General features: G+C 49.8%; 2 long non-coding RNA genes across 2 annotated transcripts; one reads left to right on the top strand and one right to left on the bottom strand.

Moving 5' to 3' along the window:
• Window positions 1-151: 151 nt before the first annotated feature.
• Window positions 152-14,011, bottom strand: LOC138401495 (uncharacterized). The gene is made up of 5 exons (XR_011236527.1): window positions 13,536-14,011; window positions 9,704-9,821; window positions 3,110-3,173; window positions 1,543-1,714; window positions 152-734 (listed from the first exon to the last, which is right to left on the bottom strand). It is a non-coding gene; the product is annotated as an uncharacterized lncRNA (long non-coding RNA).
• On the top strand, window positions 12,418-18,778 carry LOC138401494 (uncharacterized). Its single transcript, XR_011236526.1, has 3 exons — window positions 12,418-13,577; window positions 16,074-16,157; window positions 18,443-18,778. It is a non-coding gene; the product is annotated as an uncharacterized lncRNA (long non-coding RNA).
• The last annotated feature ends 3,271 nt before the right edge of the window (window positions 18,779-22,049 follow it).

The raw sequence follows: 22,049 nt of genomic DNA, 5'->3' as shown, positions 1-22,049 counted from the left end.
GCCACGGCACTCACTCTAGCCCGGGCAACAAAGCGAGACTCTGTCTCAAAAAAAAAAAAGAAAGAAAGAAAAAAAGTTGTTAATTGTTGAATCCAAAATATGGCTATATGGGGGTTCATGGTATGATTTTCTCTACGTTTGTGTCTGTTTCTTTTTTTTTCTAAATCAAACTCTCTGTCTCTGGCTGCTGCTTAGAAGTCGAGTAGAAAGCACAGCACAGCCAGGATGAGGCAGTGGTCCTGGGCCACCTGGGCTGCAGTGACTTGGGCTGGGGGAGCCAGGGGGAATTGGACAGATCTGAGAGAGATGTGGGACCCCGAGCCCCGGCAGGGGGGTTGGATGTGAGGGGCAACGCGGAGAAGAAATCCAGGTTGGGTCATTTCGGGAAAGACTCACCGCTGACAAGCACTCCCCGGGCGTCTGCCCTGCTCCGGGCACAGCGCTGGGCACGGGGGCCTGTGGTGGGCAAAGCAGGCGTGTCCCGGCCTTGGAGCTCACAGTTTTGAAGAATAACCCAGAGGTCTGTAACTACGGATGGCACAATAAAGGAGAAATGGGGGGTTCCAGAAGAGCCTGGAGTGGGGCACTGTGTGAGAACGTCCTCTCCCCCAAGAACCAGCCTCTGCTTCTCCACCTGACCTTCCTCTCCAGAGAGGTGACCCTCGGGAACCATGTCAGCAGCCTCCCCGGCCCTCTGCTTTCTTGCTGGACTTGGCGGGCGGGCGGTGGGGGATCTAAAAAGGGAGAGAGAGGGAAAATGAGATATGACGCCCCCACTTCCTCCCTGCGGGGTAGGTTAAAAACAGCCACCAGTCCTTTGTTACTCCTCCTGCTGGGAGTCTATTTCCCCTGCCCTGCAGTCTGGGCTGACACTGTGACCTGTTTCGACCAACAGAATGTGGCAGAAGTGACACTGTAGAGCCTCCAAGAGATCAACAGCTTTGTCCCTGCAGGAATTGGTGATACCAAGGGAAAAAACAAAGATAGCAAACTTTAATCACCCCATCTGTGACCCAGAGCCCTTCTCCTGAACTCATCGCTGCTGTTTCATAGAACTCGCCCGGTTTCGCCCATCCCTGGGCTATACACAGCTGGAATTTACTGAGCACTTACTATGTGCCAGGCACCATTCTAAGGGCTCCAGATGGTTAACTTACCAAATCTTCATGTCACCCTGTGAGGTGTGTGCTGTCACCCCCGTTCCCATTTCACAGATGGGAGAGCTGATGCCCACAGAGACCAGGCCCTCACTTGCCTGTCTGGCCCTCAGCCGAGCTGATAGGAGGTAGGGGAGGGGTGTGTAAGGGGCCCACGAAGGCAGACTTAGGCTGAGCCACAATATCACTAATCGGAAGGAAACAGAAATCAAAGTCACCGTGAGATGCCACCTCATACCCATTAGGACGGCTACTATCAAAAAACTAGAAAATAACCAGTATTGGGGAGGAAGTGGAGAGATGGAACCCTGGGCACCGCTGACGGGACGGCCACTGCTGGGGAAAACAGTACAGAGGGTCTTCAAAAAATTAAACAGAGAATTACCACGTGATGCGGGAATTTCGCTTCGGGGCCTACACCCAAAAGGAACGAAAGCGGGACTTGGAGAGCTACAGCAGCGCCACTCACAGCGGCCAAAAGGTGGGCGAACACGCGCCCGTCAACAGGTGATGGACAAACAAGATGGGGTCGGTCCACGCATGGAATATTACTCGGCCTGAAAAAGGAAGGAAATTCTGACACAGGCTACGAGGATGATCCTCGAGGACATTGTGTTGCACGACATAAGCCAGACACAAAAGGACAAATACTGTGCGATTCCACTTACAGGAGGTCCCCAGAGTCGTCAGACTGACAGAGACTGAGAGTAGAACGGGGGGTGCCGGGGCTGGGGAGAGGGGCAGTGGGAAGTTACTGATACTGGGTGTGGGTTTCGGTTTTGCGAGACGAGAAAGTTCTGGGATGGGGCTGGCGATGGTTGCACAGGAACTCAGGGTACTTGCTGCCACCGAACTGCACACTTACAAATGGTTCAGACGGTAAAAGCCAACAAACTACACAGCAACCACAGGCTGAGGCTGACAGAGGACAGGAGTCCCCACAAAGGTCAGGTTTTGGGGTCAAAGCTTCCAGAAACTTCTCTGGAGACTTGAGGGAAACTCAGTAATGAGGAAGCAACTTGAGAGTCGCTCTTTGATCGAGAACCAGGGAGGCGGCAGATAAGAAGTGGGCGGGGAAGGCTCAGGAGGGCAAGCGGGTCCAGGTACCAACATGCCTTCTGGAATTCTCTGCCGCTTCCAGACGGGAAGTGAGAGGCCTGGGGGCCCCCAAACTGTCACCCAGCCCACCCCTAGGGACTTTCTCGCTTCCCGGCCCTGTCCTGGGCCAGAAGGAAAAGTTGTGGCAAGTGGGACAGGAGCCCTGTCAGCTTCCCCGAGCGACGCGGACTAAAACTCGGAGTCTGTCCCCAGAGAAGCTCCCACCGTGCAGGGGGGTGGGCAGAGGGGCTACTGGAAGGGGCGCCCAGGAGATCCAGCTCTGGGCAACAGAGCCTGGATTTCTGAACAGGTGTTTCACCCCCCCGAGGCCTGGGTGCTCCCCGTGAAGGGGAACGAGAGGTGGGGGTGCCGAGGGTGGGATGGCGGCTGCAGCCCCCAGAGCCCGGCCTGTAATGAATTTAGCAGTCATGAAACCCGCGCAAAGTCAGTCTCATTATCACCATGTGCCAGCAACTGCAAAAAATGTCAGTGCTCAACATTCCCCCTGAAACAATCTCCTATTGGTCTAAGTTCTTCCAAACCAGGAGCTGGCAGACTGCAGCCCACAGGCCAGCCCTGGCCCCCAGCCTGCTTCTGGGGATAAAGTTTTATTGGAACACGGCCATGCCCGTTCATTATGCGTAGTTCATGGCTGCGTTCACGCTGCAATGGCGGAGCCGAGTAGTTTCGACACAGACCCTGTGGCCCAAAAAGACTAAAATATTTATGACCTGGCACTTTATGGAAAAAGTTTGCCAATCCTTGTGCTAAGAAATTCCTGTGGTTAGGGGATGGGTGAAATCATACCTGAGGGGCACAATGTACACTATTATCTGGGTGATGGTCACACTTACAACGGTGTCTCAAGCAGTACAGAAGCAATCCACGTAACCAAAACACTCGCACCCCGGTAACACTCTGAAATTAAAACAAAAGAATTGCTGTGGTTGCGTTTTAGTAATACATACATAAGCTTCAAATTAGCACAATTGTATTGGTTACCTTTTAATAAATATTATATTCTATGTGGAGTTTAGTTCGGGAAACTCCAAATGCCCCTATACATGCACACACACACCCAATTTTGGTAAATTTGAATAAATATCTATCTTTAAAATAGAAATTTATTCCTCTTTTTGTTTTAAAACTAAAGAAGGCATCAACAAAACAGTGATTTCTGATTATCGCAATTATTAATTATGACGATCATTTTATTATGGAAAATGAGCGTTGCCTAAGGGGGGTGTGAAAAGATGACCCACTCAGGGGTCCGGCGCCAGATGCGCCAAAGGGAATAAATGACACCTTAGAGGGTTTCCGTGAGGATGAAACTGAGCATGTACGATGATGGACGCATTGGTCACCTTGCCAAGATTCATTCCCTTCCTGAAGGCAGCGGGTCCACCCTCCTCCCGGCAGCCAGGGGTGCTCAGAAAAGGGGGCCCCTGACTCCCGGTGGGGAGAACACCCTGATTATTCTAAGCCAATCTGGTAACGCCAACTCTGATTGGCTCAGGGGGTGGGCACATGACCCAGCTGTGGCCAGTAAGATGGGTGGCGGGGGCGGTGCTTGGGGAATTCTAGGACAGGCTTCCTCGGCTGATAAAAAAGGGCACAGGGAGGAGATGCTTCCTGCAGCTCTGTTGGATGTGGCCCACCTGGAGAGCCGTGACCGTGGCGACCGTGCGCTGCAGCCGACAGACGCAAGGAGAGCCTGGCTTCTCCGTGATGCCGTCCGTCCCCAGAGCTGGGGGCCCTGAAGCTGCCCCGAGTCAGGCCCTCCCCTCGTGTGGAAATAATAAATGTCTTATTGCTGGACCTCGCGGCTCGGGGCTTTCCAGTACCGTCAGCCACAAGCATCTAATGGAGGCAGATAGGAAACGCTCTGGGGCGGGGCCAGCGGCCGCAGTCAACAGTTTCGTTGGTTTCTCCAGCCGGCACGTGTTTCCCGAGCGCCTGCTGTATGCAGGGCCTGCTGGGCACCGCAGACCCTGAGCCTTTCTTCTCCAGGGGCGCGCTCCGGGGGGTGCAGACAGACACACAGGTCGGCCCAGGGAAAAGCAAATGCAATAATTTCAGGTAACGTTAAAGGCTGAGAAAGAAACAAAACAGAGTGGTTCGACGGAGAGTGAGTGCGGGTGGGGCTTCTGCTCCGGGAAGGGAACACTTAGTGGAGAACCGAACAAAGAAGAGCCAACCATGGGAAGATCCAGGCAGAGGGCACAGCACGTGCAAAGGCCCTGAGGTAGGAGTGAACTTTGCGTGTTCGAGGAACTGCAGTGTGGAATGTGACAGGGGCGTGATTGTGGCAGCCACTTTCAAGAAAGTATCTGAAAGTCCACAAAAGGCCCACAGTCTGAGTCTCCTCCCTCCCTCTTTCTTTGGGCTTTTGTTCCCAAGCCCGGAGTTTACGAGCTCCGGTTTATTGGAATTTGAGCTGAGTTTTCGGGCTTCATGTCCTAAGTCAAGAGAACCACTTCACCTCTCCCCGTGTGTGGGCCTGACACACACCGGCGTTTCAAATGAAAGCCAAGTTTTCATGCTTCGTCCTAACAAAACAGCTTGACTTGCAGCAGGGCCCCGTCTATGCTGCCAAGTTTCCTCCCAGAGCAACGTTTTCCTTCCCGCCTAGAAAACTGCCCTCTCCAACACCAACCTCCTCTGCCTCGAGCCCCCCAAGGCCCAGGGACACCCCTCAACAATATCGGAGCAAGAAGACAGCCCCTGTGTGGCCAGGCAAAAGCAGCAATCTCGACCCAACCTGGGTACAAAGGACGTGCTCTTGCCCTTTTAAAAACTTTTCATTCAACGCAGAACAGCAGAGCTGCCCGTTTCTTTCCTGAGGGGGAAGCTGTTCTTAAGCTCCAGGCTGAGCTGTGTGGCAGGGGCGGCTGGAACCCACAGAGAGGCAGGTTCCAGAATTATCCCTTGGAACACAGAGGACACAGGCACCTTTCTGGGCACAGCTGAGGCCACCAAGGCTCCTGTTAGAGCAGAGACTGGACCCTCACTCACAGGGGCATTTGGCAGACTGTGTTGCCTGAACGTTTCCTATGGGGAAAGGGGGACACAGGTGTGCATTAGCCATGGCCTCATAGAGGTGACAGACCGGTGGGGACAAAGATAATGCTCTCATGCCAAAGAGTCTGCAATGACACCTGAGAAAAACGCTCTCAGGGAAAAGAATCTGCTTCAAGGAGGGTACATTACGGAGGTCACACCGTGGACCTTTATTCAAAGTGAATGGGATCGTATTACTTCCTGCTTAAACTCCAATGTTGGCTTCCCTGGCACAGGCGTAAACTCCAGATCCTTCTCTGGGGCCCACAAGGTCCCCCTCCCCACCTCCCTCTCCCTCGCTCCCTGAGAGGCAGCCACCCTAGCTGCTTGCAAATCTTCCAACTCATTCCACTTATGCCCACCGCAGGACCTTGGCACGTGCTGTGCCCCTGCTTTAAACGCTCTTCATATTTAAAAGGTCTCCACGGAGGCTCCTTCGAGGAGCAGCGCCACTGTCATCTCCCGGGAGAGGCCTCCCCTGACCAAGCCATCTAAAGCGATGCTCTTTGTGGTGCTGTCCTGTTTGATGTTCGTCACATCCTGGCAGTATCCGGCCGGGTTTTTTGCTGTTTCCTCCCTGCTTCTATACAGAAGCATCACAACAGCAAAGACCCTGGCTGTCCTCACAGCTGTGTCCCCGGCACCAGTGCCGGGCCTGATGGTTTGTGGAATCAATGGATGAATGGGCCGGGCGCGGTGGCTCACACCTGCAATCCTAGCACTCTGGGAGGCTGAGGCAGGAGGATCGCTTGAGCTCAGGAGTTGGAGACTAGCCTGAGCAAGAGCGAGACCCCGTCTCTACTAAAAATAGAAAAACTAGCCAGGCGTGGTGGCGCACACCATAATCCCAGCTACTCAGGAGGCTGAGGCAGGAGGATCGCTTGAGCCCAGGAGTTGGAGGCTGCACTGAGCTGTGATGACCCCACTGCATTCTACCCAGGGCATTACAGTAAGACCCTGTCTCAAAAAAAAAAAAAAAAAAAAAAAGAGGAAGCTGAACTCCCTTCTCACTCCCCACTCTTCATATTAAAAAAAAATAATCAAAAATAAAGTGCTGCCCGGAGCTGGGGTTAATGCGACCCACAGCAAGGCTAGGTGCATGCACGGGAAGGGGGGGCCTCTTTCTCTGCTCCCTCCCCAGCCCCACCCCACAGGGAAGTGACTAAGGTCTTCAGGCAAGAAGTTCCTTTCAGCAATGTGTTTACCAAGACCTTAGAATAAAGTTCCTGAAATATTATCCCAAGGGAGCTCATTCAGACAGGAAAAAGACACCAGCATTTTACTCCATGCTTTGTGATTTGTGCAACAATAGCAGGGCTTTGAATTCTTTTCCTCTTCATTCCACTTCCTCTCCCGTCACACCCACCCCAGGCTAATCACTAACGTGAGATGATGTTTCCTCAATCCACTTGCTCCACTTCTGCCCGTGGGCAGTGGGCAGAACCCTGCTCCAACCCCGGACCTGCAAATGTGCCTCGTCTGGGAATAGGGTCTCTGCAGGTATAATTAAGAGGAGGGCAGACTGGATTAGGTGGGTGTCCTTATACGAAGAGGTGAATCTTGTCACAGAGAGGAGACCGCCTTGTGACCACTGAGGCAGAGACTGGAGTGACAGCCTGCAAGCTGATGAAGGCCCAGGACCGCGGGAGCCATCAGAATCGGCAGAGGCAGGGCAGGACCCTCCACTAGAGGCTTCAGAGGGAACGAGGCCCCGGCACACTCCGGCCTCCGGAACTGTAGTTTCCGTGGCCCTGAGCCACCCAGTCTGTGGCGCTTTGTTACGGCAGCCCCAGGGGACCAATGCTCCCTCTTCGCCACCTTAGCTTAGCTTAGCCCAGAGCCACGGGGTGGGCTTGCGAAACCCAGATGGCCGGGCCAACCCCCAGGGCACCTCCTTCTGCAGGTGTGGATCTGTAGGTGTGGACAGGTCTGAGAATCCCACATTTCTAGCCAGCGCACAGGGGACGCTGCTACTGCTGGTCCAGGGACCACACTCTGAGAACTGCTGATCCAGGTCACCACTGTCTGGTTTTTTTTGTTTGTTTTTTTTTTTAAGAGAGAGGGTCTTGCTCTGTCCCATGGGCTGGAGTGCAGTGGTGCCATCATAGCTCACTGCAACCTCCAACTCCTGGGCTCAAGCGATCCTCCTGCCTCGGCCTCCCGAGTAGCTGGGACCACACGTTCATACCACCACACCCAAATAATTTCTTTTTGGTAGTGACAAGGTCTCACTATTGCCTAGTCTGGTCTTGAACTCCTGGCCTTGAGCAATCCTCCTGTCTCGACCTCCCAAAGTGCTGGGATTATAGGCATGAGCCATTCGCCCAGACCCTACGATAAAATTCGATTTATAATTCAGGCACAGTAAGAGATTAACCACAATAACTAATAATAAAGTAGACTAATTTAATAATATACTGTAATGAAAGTTACATGAATGTGGTACCTCTCTCCCTCCCTGTCTCTCTCTCTCCCTCCCTCCCTCCCTTAAAATATCTTACTGTATGTAGTATTTTCAGACCACAGTTGACTAAAACTACAGAAAGCAAAACCTTGGATAAGCGGGGACCACTGCACATCTTTGGGGAGGAGAAGCATAATTTCTGAGAGCTTAAAGCCTCTAAAACTCCACTCCACACTCGCCTCCAGCAGCCGGGTCTGCCTGGCGGCCATTCCTCACCCCCGGTCCCTCACAACGCAGTTCTGTCTGCCCAGGAGGGCTGTGCAGGCCTCTCCCTGGGCCTAGGATCTGGTCCGTGCATGATATTATAATGCCTTGTAATATGTCCTCAGTATAATGCAAAGTATAAAACCACTCATGTAAAGATTTTAAATACATATAGTATATGTATGTGCACATATATATATATATATATATATATATATGTATTTTTAAATATACACAGGTCATATTCAGAAGTCTTCCAGATCAAGGATTTTCTTTAAATCCACATTCTTTTCCAGTGTTGTATAGGTGTTTTTATTTTTAAATCTTTGTTTTATTTGGAATTAATCTGTTTTCAGCTATGGAACAGGGAAAGGGCCGGTCACCCCAAGCCAATGTATCTCCAACCCTTTGCCCTGGGCTGAAGCAACCAGTTTTCACACACCGGCTCTTCTACACACTTGGTCCTTGTCTGGGTTCTTCTCTCTTTGGACATTGCTCAGCCTGCCTGTTTCTTCTGTAAGGCCAACTGTTTCTAATACTCTAGCTTTATCGTTAATTAAAATATTTGGTAAAGCTAGTCTCGCTTCATTATTCTTCATTTCCAGAATTTTCTTGGCAATTCTCGCACATTCATTTTTCTTGGTGAACTTTGGCACTGTTTTCTCAAAGTCCCAAGTTTCCTTTGAAAAATCTCTCTCAAAATCCCAAGTTGGTATTTTACTTGGGATTGCGCGGATTTCTGGTTAAATTTAAGGAGCTCTGACATCTTTCCAAATCTGAGTCTTCCCCTCTAGGAACAAAGACTGTCTTGCCGCTAATCCAAGTCTCCTTTTGTAACGGTAGAATTTTGAAGCTTTTTACATCTGTATCCTCCACCTTTCTTGGGAAGTTTGTGGCTAACTATTTTGTCATTGAGGTTGCTGTTGGAAATGGGATCCTTTCTCTCATTGTAAGCAAAGGTATCTACGTATAGCCAGGTCCAAGATTGGTTCAGCAGGCTTGGGGTGAGACGCTGAGAAACCTGCATTTTTAGTTAATCCACGACCCAGCGAGTCAGAAGGCACGCTGCCGACTGCAAACCATCGTCATCCGGCTACACCACCTGGCAGCGGTAGGGGCTGGGATATGACGGTCACCAAGAAGGCACAGTTCCTGTTCTCATGGAGCTTCTATTTCAGTGAAAGCCACCAAACAGAAAGTCAGAATCAAAGTTGTTTAAGGGAGAAAGCCCCCCCGTGTCGGGGTGTAAGTGAAGCTGCTCAAGGACCGGAAATTACAGTGGCTCTGACACACTAGAGACGTGTTCCCCGCTCCCTTCACAGCACGGAGTGGCTGCTGGTCCAGGAAGGTGGGAGGAGACCCTGCTCTACGTGGCCACTCAGGGCCCAGCCACGGGCTGCCTCCCTGTCCTGCCCCCCGCCAGGGTCAGCGCTGGCTTCCTCAGCCCTGGCCACGTCCCAGCTCAAAGGGAGCCGGGAAGAGACAAGGACGACAAGCTTCCTCTCCAACCATGTGCCCTAGAAGTGTCCCGTGATGCCTGCTTGTATCTTATAGGCCAGGACATAACTCCGAGGTCACACCTAGCTTCGGTGCAAGCCGGAAAACATCAGCTCTAGCCAGGCAGCCACATGCCCGTCTGAGCTTTCGGGACTCTAACACTAAGGGGGAAAGGGGAACGGCCACTGGAGAAGAATCAGAAATCCCCCCCACACCATCCTACCTTAGGCCTCCCCGCCATCCACAGCTGTACCCTATGGACATGAACTTCAGTGGAAGAGTCTCACCAGGGCAGCAGTTTGGGCCCTTCCTGTCACCTCATTTCACATTCTTTGGAATTTCTGAAAAATAAAGAACTGAAATTAGAGTTTTGCCCAGCGTGATGCTGACAAGAGGAATTGAGTTCTTCTTTAAGGGGAACAAAACAAGAACTGTCGTGTCCCCACAGAACTGCGACTCTGGCGCTGTTCGGAGCAAACAGCCTCCTTTAGGAAATGACCTTTCACGTCAAGACAGAAACTTCGGAACCTGGGTGGGAGGAGGCCCAAGGAGTGCGCGGCCCGTGTTCCCCCACGACAGAGCTGGAAAGTAGGGTCTTTAGGAACTGTCCCCTCCAACTCCCTGTGTCGCCAACATGGGTATGGAGGCCTCAGAGATCATCACAGGCCAGGTTCATTTCCAGACCCATTTTGCATAAAAACAAACTCTGCACAATCTTCTATGGAAACTTTACATCAGAACTCTCTGGAAGGCACGCAGAAACTAGTAACAGAGCCTGCCTCTGGGGAGAGCAGTCAGGACAGGGGAAGACTTACTTTTTGCCAGAACCCCTTTTATGCAGTGATAGCTTTAAAACATCCATGAATTCTTTGACATTTCTCCATAAAAAGGTAGAGCCCCAGCCTGAGCAAGAGTGAGACCCCGTCTCTACTAAAAATAGAAAGAAATTATATGGACAACTAAAATATATATATACAAAAAATTAGCCGGGCATGGTGGCACATGCCTGTAGTCCCAGCTACTCGGGAGGCTGAGGCAGTAGGATCGCTTAAGCCCAGGAGTTTGAGGTTGCTGTGAGCTAGACTGACGCCACGACACTCACTCTAGCCCGGGCAACAGAGTGAGACTCTGTCTCAAAAAAAAAAAAAAAGGTAGAGCCTATTCCACATCAAGGGACACAATCAACAGAGGGAAAAGACAACCTGTAGAATGGGAGAAATATTTGCAATTTATATGTCTGATAAGGGGTAACGTCCAGAATATATAAAGAGTTCTCACAATTCAACAACAACAAATAACCCAACTTAAAAATGGGCAAGAGACTTGCATAGACATTTCTCCAAAGATGCTATAGAAATGGCCAAGAAGCAAATGGAAAGATGCACAATGTCACTCATCATCAGAAAACTGCAAACTGAAACCACAGTGAGACGTCACCTCATGCACATCAGGATGGCTACAGTCAAAAACACAAAAAATAACCAGTGTTGGTGGGAATGTAGGGAACAGGGATCCTTGGGCACAGTTGATGGGAATATAAAATGGTGCAGCCATTGTGGAAAACAGTGCGGAGGTTCATCAAAAAACTAAGGAGAATGACCGCAGGATTCAGCAGCCCCCTTCTAAGTCTGCATCCAAAAGAATTGAAAGCAAAGTCTCCAAGAGGCATTTGCTCCCTCGTGTTCATCACAGCATGGACCCAAAGCAATGGATCCAAATGTCCACTGCTGCACAAATGGACAAATGAAATGTGATGTATACATATGATGGAATATTATTCAGCCTTCAAAAAGGAATGAAATCCTGTCACAAGCTACAAGATGAATGAACCTTGAGCATATTGTGCTAAGCAAAATAAGCCAGTCATAAAAAATAAATACGGTATGATTTATGAGACACCTAGAATAGTCAAATTTGTAATGATAGAAAGTAGAATGGTGGCTTGGCGCGGTGGCTCATGCCTGTAATCCCAGCACTCTGGGCAGCCAAGGCGGAAGGATCGCTTGAAGTCAGAAATTGACGACCAGCCTAAGCAAGAGCGAGACCTCGTCTCTACTAAAAATAGAAAAAAAATTAGCCAGTAAACTAAAAATAGAGACAAAAAATTAGCTGGGCATGGTGGCTCATGCCTGTAGTCCCAGCTGCTCGGGAGGCTGAGGCAGGAGGATCACTTGAGCCCAGGAGTTGGAGGTTGCTGTGAGCTAGGCCGACGCCACGGCACTCACTCTAGCCCAGGCAACAAAGCCAGACTCTGTCTCAAAAAAGAAAAAAACCCTGAATGATAGAGAAGTCACCAGTGAGAGCAGAGCATTGCGCGCAGGGGAGCAGCAGGTGCAAAGGGCCTGTGGCAGGAGCCGTTGGCAAGCGGGTGAGAGGGAGGGCGGCGCCAGAGGCGGGCAGAGAGGGGGGCGGGCCCAGAGCAGCCAGGCCTCGCAGGCGGTGGTCAGCTAGCATCCTTCCAGCTGCTCAGACTGCAATGAGAATGACACAAAATCAGGGTCACGCAGAAGACAGCGACTCTGTGAGAGAGACAGCAGATACGACAATCTCAGAGTCTCACTGAGGAAGGGACTGTGACGCTAGTCCTGAGTAGGGGCCGGGGGAGGAAGTCGTGTTAACGTTTTCTCTGGGCGCTCCGGAAAGGGCCGCTGGAGAGGTTTAAGCCGCAAGGGGCAGGGATCAGGTGGACGTTTGAAGGCCACCCCGGGTGCGTTGCGGAGAGTGGAAGGGACACAAATCTGGGCTGAAAGTGTTTAAACTGAGTAGTTCTGCTCAACAAACTCAAAAGGGAAGGGGACGCAAGCCGCCGGGCGAGTCCTCAGGGCGCTGCGCAGGGTGGCGCAGGGTGGCGCGGTCCAGGCCCCGCGCGCGCCCGGGAGGGCCGAGAACGCGCGCCCGAGCCTCACCTGTCCGCGCATGCGCGCAGCGGCGCCGTACACAGCGGCGACAGGCAAAAATGCGCAGCACACGAAATGCACCGCTTTAACCGTTTAAAAATCTACGTGGGAAACTGGTCAAATATCCAGCCCCAGATGAATGGGTAAACCAGACGTGCCCTGTCCACACACTGGAATGTGACTCAGCCACAGAAAGCAACCAGGCGATGACACGTTCTTCAAGGCTGAGCCGAGAACGTCACGCTGAGCCAAGGACCCCGGACACAGAAGGCTGCGGAGTGGACGGTTCTACGCGTCCGAAACGTCCGGAGTAGCCGATCCACAGCGACAGAAGGCCAGCTGGTGGTTGCCAGGGGCTGGGGACAGGGAAGGATGGGGAGCGACTACTAGTGGGTGCAGAGTTGCCTTTGGGGTGGTGGAAATGTTCTGGGACTCGACAGAGTGGCGGTCGCACAACATTGTGCATGTCCTAAACGCTGCTGAACTGTACCCTTCGAAACGGTCGAAGTGGTGAATTTTATGTCATGCGTATTTTACCACAATTTTTAAAAGGAAGGAGGAAAGGGAGGAAGGGAGGGAGGGGAGGGGAGGACATGGGGTGCCACCTAGAAGTGCGACTTGCGCGCGTCCTCTGGGCGATGCTCCGCGACCGGCTGGGAGTGAGTCACCCCCTCGCGCCGCTGCAGGTTTTGCAGCAGCCTTGGAGAGAAGCGGGGTGCCCACGCACCCCTGCAGAGCTAGGAGAGCATCCGGGCTCTCAACTTCCATCTTGTAACCTTTCACCAGGGCCCTCTGCAGCCCCCAAACCCACCGTGGCGCCCGCGAGCGTGTGCACAGGAACCTTCCGTGTGCCGGGAAGCCAGCAGCGGTTAGGCGGTTAGGCAACATCTCAGAATCTCCTTAAATGCAAGACTCAGCAGCTACTTTCTGTCTCCCCACCTATTCTCTAAACATTTTCCATGTCTTGCCACCATGCACCTAATGCTTGAACCATGTCACCCGTTTGCAGCGTACCGTTCGGCGGTGCTAAGCACACGCACGCTGTTGTGCGACCATCGCCGCCAATCACAGAACTTTCCCGTCTTGCGGAACTGAAACTGCACCCGTTAAACACCGACTCCCCATCCCGCCCCCAGCCCCTGGCACCCACCACTCTACCTTCTGACTACTGTGGGGACATCCTATAACGAGAATCACATGGTACTTGTTCTTTTGTGACTGGCTTATTTCACTTCGTGTAATGTCCTCAAGGTCCATCCATGTCACGGCCTGCGTCAGCATCTCCTTCCTTTTTAAGGCTGAATGATACTCCACCGTGTGGGTGGGCCACATTCCGTCTATTCATCCACCCAGCGGTGGGCATTTGGGTTCGCACCTTCTGGCTATTGGACTAGTGCTGCCACGACCATGGGTACACTGTAGTTATTCTAGATGTCACTGGTTCAGCTGAGTCACCAGTGTTGTGTCTCTGCTGCTGCATAAATCGTAGATTCCAAGAGCAAATCAGCCCACCAATCACTGAGGATAAGGGGCGGTTACATGACCAAGCTGCACGATGACTTTAGAACTAAGCTACCGAAGAGAAACACATTTTTTTTTTTTAAAAAGTGACAGCCACCCTTACAGTTTGTCATCGCTTTTGGCATTCCATATCGAGTTCTGTCTCTCCCTGCATCCACCATGGCTAATAATTAGCAACTCACAGTTGAGCACAAGTGACAGATGAAGCAACCAGACAAACACGAAATGCCCTCCTGGAGGGCAAAGTCCCCAGCTGAGATACCAAGGGCTTCAAGCAGTGTTTTCACGAAGTGACTTTGTCAAGTGGAATAACTAATGAGGTCCTTATTGTGTTCAGAGACACTTAAAATGATTGTTAAAGTGAACCTGTCACGAGATACTATTATTCACCTAGCAGATAAGCAAAAATCAATGTTTGAGAAGTGCTTTGTGTTGGCTAGGGGACAGGGAAACGGGAATTGTTGAGGGTTGTCGGCAGAAGTGTAAATTTGTGTGACCTCTTTGGAGGGGCATTCCACAAAGGCTGTGTAAATGTAAAACGCATATGGCCTTTGACCCAGTAGGTTCACTTTGAGAAGTTTATCTTTCAGATATATCAACATATGCACACGGGGTCAAAGATCTGTTATAGCAGCAAAATAAGCAACCTGAATATCCAACAGTAGGGATTGCTTAGCTAGCGTACGGTCCATGGACACCAGCACTGTCCGACAGAACTTTCTGGAATGATGAAAGTGGTCTTTATCTGCACCATGCGGTACGATGGCTCCAGTCACTTGTTTCTACTGAGCACGTGAAATGTGGCTAGTACAACTGAGGAATTAACTTTATTTCATTTTAATTAATTTAAATTTAGCCTGGTGAGATGGCATGCACCTGTAGCCCCAGCTACTCGGTGGGTGCTGAGGCGGGAGGATCACCTGAGCCCAGGCGTTCCAGGCTGCAGTCAGCTGGGATTGCACCTGTGAACAGCCACTGCACGCTAGCCTGGGCAACGTAGCGAGACCTTGGCTCTAAAAAATGAAATATATATATTTTTAAATTTAAATATCCATGTGTGATTAGTGGCTACCACGTTAGTGCAGCTCTACACAATAGAAGATTTTGCAGCTGGGAACAAGAAGACAGATATATATGGAATTTTTTAAATTCTCAAACTATATTCTTAAGCAAAAAAAGGCAAGGTAGGAAGAGCGTCTGTCGGATGCTTCTATTTATGCAGGAGAAAAGGGCTTGTAAACAGTCTCCCGACAGGCCAGGCACGGTGGCTCATGCCTATAATCCTAGCACTCTGGGAGGCCCAGGCGGGTGGATCGCTGGAGCTCAGGAGTTCAAGACCAGCCTGAGCAAGAGTGAGACACCCCCCTCCCCCCCATCTCTACTAAAAATAGAAAGAAATTAGCTGGCCAACTAAAAATATATATATATTAAAGAAAGAAAAAGAAAATTAGCCGGGCATAGTGGCACATGCCTGTAGTCCCAGCTACTCGGGAGGCTGAGGCAGGAGGATCCCTTCAGCCCAGGAGTTTGAGGTTGCTGTGAGCTAGGCTGACACCACGACACTCACTCTAGCCTGGGCAACAGAGGGAGACTCTATCTCAAAAAACAAAAAAAAACAGTCTCTGGAATGCAACAGACTATGAAATATACATGAAACTAGGAACAGTGGCGAAGGAAACCGAGGGCAAGGAGGAAAAGAAGAGAAAAACTTTCCTTTTATTCTATTCCAGTTTTAATCATTCACATGCACATGCATTATTTTCTAAAAATAGTTGTTTTAATTCTAACAAGAAGGATGCTTTTAATTCTGTTCAGCAAAGCAGTGACAGGCTTTAGAAGCAATGCCCGCTTAATAAACACGGCGGACTTGCCTCCCAGACTCAACCCCTGGCCAAAACGATTTTCTCTGACTTGTCACTAGACATGCAGGTCTACAGCAGAATTCGCCTTTACAGGCAACAAGGCACAGGCCATGGAAAAGTGACACGAAGCGCTACTCGGAGGCCTGTGTCATTCACGATAATGACCCACGACTAGGGGCAAATTGGCTGTGTTAAAAAGACAAGGCGTCAGCTTGCAGGGTGGCTGGCAGCCCCCAGGAGCTTCGCAGGCGCCTACGTCTGAGACATTTGAAAGCTGAGCTAACACGCTCCTTCCAATCTCTGCTTCTTTCAGGTGCCACCCGGCTGCAGCCACGTGTCACAGCAGAGGTTTGCAGAGGATTCTCGCTGAATCAGGCTCTCTGGGGAGGAGGCCGACGTATTTGCATGTTTAACAAGTCCCATGGTGGCCTCTTGCGGCAACACTCCACTTTAAGAACCACTGGTTTAAATATACGTGCATTGAACTTTATCCAGGTGGCAGACCAAAAATAAGTGTCACCTATAGGCCCAGCTACTCGAGAGGCTGAGGCAAGAGGATCACTTGAGCCCAGGAGTTAGAGGTTGCAGTGAGCTGTGATGATGCCACTGCACTTTAGCCCGGGCGACAGAGCGAGACCTCATCTCAAAAAAAAAAAAATGGGGTCCTTAGGTTTCATCACTGCTGCTTCCGCTGCCCACCCGCATACTCAGGGCCCTCTTCTTCCTTTGCTAATGGAATTCTATTTTTTTCCCAAGGTAGCAATATATCCAGCTTCCAGAAATGAATATGATTGGTCTAAACCAGTGGTTTTCAAGGAGGGAAAATTTTGCCATGCCTGGAGACATCTTCGGTTGTTGAAATTAAGAGCTATTGGCATTTAGTGGGTAGAGGTAAGGGATGCTGTTACACATCCCCAATGCACGGGACAGCCCCCTTAACAGAGTCATCCAGGCCAATATGTCAATTTCCACAAGTCTGAGAAACCTTGGTCTAAAACCAATCACAGAAACCCTGTTCCCTGTTGTGCCGTCTCCACTGCCACTGTTGAAGGCCACTTGGCCCAGGACTCACCAATGAGACCTGAGGCAAGTCAGTGAACGTTTTTATTTTCTTTTATTTTTTTTTTTTGAGACAGAGTCTCACTTTGTTGCCCAGGCTAGAGTGAGTGCCGTGGCGTCAGCTTAGCTCACAGCAACCTCAGACTCCTCGGCTTAAGCGATCCTACTGCCTCAGCCTCCCGAGTAGCTGGGACTACAGGCATGCGCCACCATGCCCGGCTAATTTTTTCTATATAGATTTTTAGTTGTCCATATAATGTCTTTCTATTTTTAGTAGAGACGGGGTCTCGCTCAGGCTGGTCTCGAACTCCTGACCTTGAGCGATCCACCCGCCTCGGCCTCCCAGAGTGCTAGGATTACAGGCGTGAGCCACCGCGCCCGGCCTATTTTCTTCATAAAAGAGACCGATGTGGCTGACCCCACTCCTTCTCCCTTCTGCCTGCTTTGAATACAGATGTGACCTATGGAGCTGTGGCAATAGTCTTGTGACTATGAGGGAAAGGGCAAGAGAATCACACCCTGACAACAGAGTCTGGACTGCTGACACCCAGACTTATGTGAGAAAGCTAACACGCCTCTGTGTAAACCTCTAGGGTTTGATATTTCTGTTTCCTGTAGCCAAAAGCACTTCTAATCCACATACTATCATTTAGTCTAATTCCAGTTGGTGCACCAATGTGGAAATTTCAACTACTTCAGTTCTGCTTATAGGCCCAATGCTTCTCTTTTGCATAGTAAAAATTTAGGTGCCGGGCCGGCGCAGTGGCTCACGCCTGTAATCCTAGCACTCTGGGAGGCCGAGGCGGGAGGATCGCTTGAGGTCAGTAGTTCAAGACCAGCCTGAGCAAGAGCGAGACCCCATCTCTACTAAAAATAGAAAGAAATTAGCCAGACAACTAAAAATATACAGAAAAAATTAGCCAGGCATGGTGGCGCATGCCTGTAGTCCCAGCTACTCGGGAGGCTGAGGCAGTAGGATCATTTAAGCCCAGGAGTTTGAGGTTGCTGTGAGCTAGGCTGACGCCACGTCACTCACTCTAGCCCAGGCAACAAAGCGAGACTCTGTCTCAAAAAAAAAAAAAAAAAAAAATTTAGGTGCTTTCACAGAAGGCAGTCAAAGAGCCACGTGGCTTAAATGTGGAAACAAAGACACTCATATCACAGACCTCTCTGCAAGACAGAAACCAACTTTTTCCGGTGGTGTGGGTGAGGCTTGACACAAATAATTTATTACTATTATTTATTGGTACTGCATTAATTTATGACTTACTTAAAAGCGTCCCTTATTACTCACTGAAAGCCTTTGATCGTAAAAACCTGTCAGTCTACTGATTGTTCAGATCTATGCAATATACCTGTCTCAAGGTAGGAAACAATATTTGGCTTCTGTCTCCATTAATAGTTCCATGCTTAATACAGGAATATGGTTCTTAATCTAGTTTTCTTTTCAAACAAATTAGGAGCCCAGTAGAAATCATTTAAGGATGTCTCTGCCATATTATTTGGGGAAGTACTTACTGATAAGAAGCCCATGAAAGACGACATCCCATAGTTGGCAAAAAGGAGAAACAGCAGGGTCTAAAGTGATCTGTCCGGTAATTATAATACTTTTCATCCTTTTAGGCTGGAATTAACATGTGGATGCCACAGATGATTTATTCTAGAAACCTTCAGATTTCTTCTTTGGCCTGGAAACATTTGAAGAAAAGTCCAATCCATTTTCAAATACATTCCTTGAAAAGAAAAGAAAAGAAAATTAAGAGTGGGACCATTTTAGGACCTTTGTAGGCCCTAGACATCTTTACTTTGGATTCCACAGCAAAATGGTAAACATTTCATATCCTATCATACGTTAAAATGTACTAGCTTTAAACACAATTCCCTACATAGAGTTAAGGTGGGTAGCAGTTTATGTGTTACTTTTTATAGATATCAAAATATTTAAATTCAATTTTGTAATTTTCATATGTTAGATACAATTCATTTTTTCATTTTCAAGCTTTTTTTTTTTTTTTTTTGAGTCAGAGTCTCCCTCTATTGCCCGGGCTAGAATGCTATGGTGTCAGCCTAGCTCACAGCAACCTCAAACTCCTGGGCTCAAGCAATCCTCCTGCCTCAGCCTCCCAGGGTGCTAGGATTACAGGCGTGAGCCACTGCACCCGGCCTTTCAGGCAATTTGGTATGTCTTTAAAAAGCTTTATAAACCTTAGCAACTGGACATACGGAATCTCATTGATAATACGGCCCTAGAAAGAAAGAAAAATGAATTCTGATGAAATCCTATTCAGAGGGTAGTATGCATCAGAAGTTGTTTTTATTTTTTAAAAACTACGTAAGTTTACTGCATACAAAAAGTTATCATTAGTATTTTTGTTCACTTTCCTCAACCTTTATCTGAATAATAATGTAATTTATTCCTAATTGTTCATTTCATAGATCACTGTTTTATTGCCTATTTTACAGTATTAATATTATTTAGAAATGTAAGGCTTTTCTTTGCCTCTAAAGGCTGGATTTCAGCCTTTCCATTCTGTGTAAGAAGAGCAGCAGTATATTAAAAACAGTGAAGTTTCTCTAATATAAAAAACTACATAAAATATATAAAGTAAAAATGCATTGGGTGTCAAACAAGATATTTTAAAAATAGAAGCAATTGCTGCTGGGAGTTTGTAATGTCTCTTTGAAAGAATGTGCTAAAAGACCAAAACGACATGAAACTGACTTCACTGATTCAGAACGAGTTCAGACAATAATCACCGACCAGGAGCTCCATGCAGGTGTGGTGTCCACCGCCAGGATGACTCTAGCGATGTCCACCTCCTGGTTCCTGCCCTGTACAGTCCTCCCACGATGAACAGAGGTGGCCTGTGTGACCCACGGGATATTGTCGAAACTTGGGTGCTTGACTTCCAAAGCTAGGTCATAAAAGTCCTGGCGTCTTCCACCTTGCGCTTGCTTGAATCACTCTGGGGCGGGGGGGGGGGGGGGGGGGGGGAGACAGCTGCCATGTTGTGAGGTCACCCAAGCAGCCCTGAGGAGGGGTACCAACAGTCAGCATCATCCTGGCGGTCACGGGAGGGAGTCCCCACGGCAGCAGAACCTCCAGCCCAGTCAGGCCTTCGCAGGAGACTGTGATTTCATGAGAGACCCAAGCCGGAACCACGTGACTAAGCCGCGCTCAAATCCCTAATGCTCAGAAGCTGTGCGATTCAGCTGCTCAGCTTGGGGGCGATTTGTTATGCAGCCGTGGGTGACAATTAGGAACAGCTGACACTCGTAAGTGACCAGTGAACACGGGCGTGCGGGAGGTGCCGCGCTCGCTGACACAGCAATCAGGACACGGGTCTTCCGGCCTCAGGGACCCTCTACGGTCCTTAAGGACCCTCCCCTGTCCCCTTGGTTCAGGAAGCGCAATGGCACCCCCAGGAGAAGACCGTGGTAGCCTGGGTCAGCCGCGGGCCACCCCACTGTCTGCGCTGGCCAGTGGCCTAAGGACAAGTGTTTGCCTGCTGTCTAGAAGCGTCAGAATGCTGTTGTTTTCAGGCTTTCAGCATTTTTCTAATTCATCGTTTGGGGAAAGGCAACTCTTATTCTGAAAAAAAAAAAAAACTTCAGTGAGTGTTCTGGCCCAAAAGAAAAGACAAATTCTATTGTGATATGATGTTTGAAGAATAAGAAGCTAAAATTCCTGCAATCTAATGTAAACTTTGTCTTTGCTGTGGGCAGAATTGCCTCGCTAGCGGTTGTGATGACGTCATCTGGGTGCGACTTAAATCGTGGTTTTTTTTTTCCTCTTTACACGTGGCTCCACCGCAGGAGGTGGAGCCTGGCTCCCGGTTTGGGGGCTGCAGCTCTAAGCACCCCCGTTAGCTTCCTTTCAGGGCCAAGCGAGGGTGGCAGGTCTGGGCTGTCACAGTCCCCCAGGGGAAGGGAGGAGCGTGACCCTGGAGCGTTAATACCTGCAGCGCGCAGTTGCCATTTCTCACATTGCACTTTGCTTTCGTTACCCTCACGTCTGCTGGTCCTCAGGGAAGAGCCGGGGCGGAAGCAGCACAGAGCGTGAGGGCCGCTGGGCAGACCCCCCTGAGGCAGTCCGCTGGCAGAGTGCCCCGTGACCACAAGCACAGATTTGTGGAAATTGTAAGCATTCTCCCCAAAAATACTGGCAAGGAGAAACTGGTAAGTGGACTTCCTCAAGACAGTCGTGCACAACAGACTCTTGTCACAGGGCTTGGAAGGAAAGGCTGGCCCTTCGAGACTGGCTCTCAGACGCCGAGAGCTACACCTTCCTGCTCCCTCCTGCCTGCGTTAGAACTGCCATAGCCAATCTTACTGGGCTTCAGCCTTGACTTCCTGGAGGTTGGGGCTTTCTGCACATTTTAAGATTCCCTTGAGAGTTTCTAAGTATGTCCTGTTTTTCTATGACCGTCTCTGAGGAAGAGTAAATGCATCCTAATCTTTGTTTCCTGTCAAAACTTGTGTTCTAACCCCAAGAGGAAAAACAGCGATTAGAACAACTAAAAATTTGACATTCTCGGCCTGGCGCGGTGGCTCACGCCTGTAATCCTAGCACTCTGGGAGGCCGAGGCGGGAGGATCGCTCGAGGTCAGGAGTTCGAGACCAGCCTGAGCAAGAGTGAGACCCCCGTCTCTACTAAAAATAGAAAGAAATTATATGGACAGGCCGGGCGCGGTGGCTCACGCCTGTAATCCTAGCTCTCTGGGAGGCCGAGGTGGGCGGATCGTTTGAGCTCAGGAGTTCGAGACCAGCCTTAGCAAGAGCGAGACCCCATCTCTACTAAAAATAGAAAGAAATTATATGGACAGCTAAAAATATATATATAGAAAAAATTAGCCGGGCATGGTGGTGCATGCCTGTAGTCCCAGCTACTCGGGAGGCTGAGACAGGAGGATCGCTTGAGCTCAGGAGTTTGAGGTTGCTGTGAGCTAGGCTAACGCCACGGCACTCACTCTAGCCTGGGCAACAGAGTGAGACTCTGTCTCAAAAAAAAAAAAAAAAAAAAAAGAAATTATATGGACAACTGAAATACATATATACAAAAAAATTAGCCGGGCATGGTGGCGTAGTCCCAGCTACTCAGGAGGCTGAGGCAGTAGGATCGCTTAAGCCCAGGAGTTTGAGGTTGCTGTGAGCTAGACTGACGCCACGGCACTCACTCTAGCCCGGGCAACAGAGTGAGACTCTGTCTCAAGAAAAAAAAAAAAAAAAA

This window comes from Eulemur rufifrons, chromosome 21, assembly GCF_041146395.1.
Source record: "Eulemur rufifrons isolate Redbay chromosome 21, OSU_ERuf_1, whole genome shotgun sequence".
NCBI classification, from domain to species: domain Eukaryota; kingdom Metazoa; phylum Chordata; class Mammalia; order Primates; family Lemuridae; genus Eulemur; species Eulemur rufifrons.
The sequence above is the reverse complement of the archived record's forward strand: the minus strand, read 5'-3'. Positions and strand labels throughout refer to the sequence as shown.